Here is a 1,819-nt window from a genome sequence, read left to right as displayed (position 1 = left end):
ACTGCAATTAAAGTAGTCAAAGATTGACAAAATTAGTTTTAGAAATGTCAATTTTTGATTAAAATTACATCGTAGCCATTTTTTGACAAAATCAGGCTGAAAATAGGCCGTTTTTGAAAAAATAATTTCGTGAAAGCACATTTTTCATAAAATTTGAACCAAAACATATTTTTTCCTACAAATAAATCTTAAAAAAACAATTTTATAGCAAAATAATCAACGCGGAAAAGTCAATGTTTAACCAATTTAAATTTAGACATTTTCGATCGAAATAAATACTGAAAAAGCGATTTTTCTATTAATTTTTACTACAAAATAACTTTTATGACAAAATTAAACTCAAACTGATTTCAGAATGGCTAAATTATTCTCAAAAACCCAAAAAAACAGTGTTTTTGACAAAATTCGACCGAGGAAAGTCTATTTCTTACAAAATCGGACACGAAAAAGATTTTTTTCACTAAATCAAGTTAGAAAAGCCTTTAAATAACCAAAACTGCAATTAAAGTAGTCAAGATTGACAAAATTAGTTTTAGAAATGTCAATTCTTGATTAAATTACATCGGAGCCATTTTTTTGACAAAATCATGCTGAAAATAGGCCGTTTTTGAAAAAAATAATTTCGTGAAAGCACATTTTTCATAAAATTTGAACCAAAACATATTTTTTCCTACAAATAAATCTTAAAAAAACAATTTTATAGCAAAATAATCAACGCGGAAAAGTCAATGTTTAACCAATTTAAATTTAGACAATTTTCGATCGAAATAAATACTGAAAAAGCGATTTTTCTATTAATTTTTACTACAAAAATAACTTTTATGACAAAATTAAACTCAAACTGATTTCAGAATGGCTAAATTATTCTCAAAAACCCAAAAAACAGTGTTTTTTGACAAAATTCGACCGAGGAAAGTCTATTTCTTACAAAATCGGACACGAAAAAGATTTTTTTCTCACTAAATGAGGTTTAGAAAAGCCTTTAAATAACCAAAACTGCAATTAAAGTAGTCAAAGATTGACAAAATTAGTTTTTAGAAATGTCAATTTTTTGATTAAATTACATCGTAGCCATTTTTGACAAAATCAGGCTGAAAATAGGCCGTTTTTGAAAAAAATAATTTCGTGAAAGCACATTTTTCATAAAATTTGAACCAAAACATATTTTTTCCTACAAATAAATCTTAAAAAAACAATTTTATAGCAAAATAATCAACGCGGAAAAGTCAATGTTTAACCAATTTAAATTTAGACAATTTTCGATCGACAATAATACTGAAAAAGCGATTTTTCTATTAATTTTTACTACAATAACTTTTATGACAAAATTAAACTCAAACTGATTTCAGAATGGCTAAATTATTCTCAAAAACCCAAAAAACAGTGTTTTTGACAAAATTCGACCGAGGAAAGTCTATTTCTTACAAAATCGGACACGAAAAAGATTTTTTTCACTAAATGAGGTTTAGAAAAGCCTTTAAATAACCAAAACTGCAATTAAAGTAGTCAAAGATTGACAAAATTAGTTTTAGAAATGTCAATTCTTGATTAAATTACATCGGAGCCATTTTTTGACAAAATCATGCTGAAAATAGGCCGTTTTTGAAAAAAATAATTTCGTGAAAGCACATTTTTCATAAAATTTGAACCAAAACATATTTTTTCCTACAAATAAATCTTAAAAAAACAATTTTATAGCAAAATAATCAACGCGGAAAAGTCAATGTTTAACCAATTTAAATTTAGACAATTTTCGATCGAAATAAATACTGAAAAAGCGATTTTTCTATTAATTTTTACTACAAAATAACTTTTATGA

This window comes from Diorhabda sublineata, chromosome 6, assembly GCF_026230105.1.
Source record: "Diorhabda sublineata isolate icDioSubl1.1 chromosome 6, icDioSubl1.1, whole genome shotgun sequence".
NCBI classification, from domain to species: Eukaryota; Metazoa; Arthropoda; class Insecta; order Coleoptera; family Chrysomelidae; genus Diorhabda; species Diorhabda sublineata.
Note: the sequence above shows the minus strand (reverse complement) of the source record.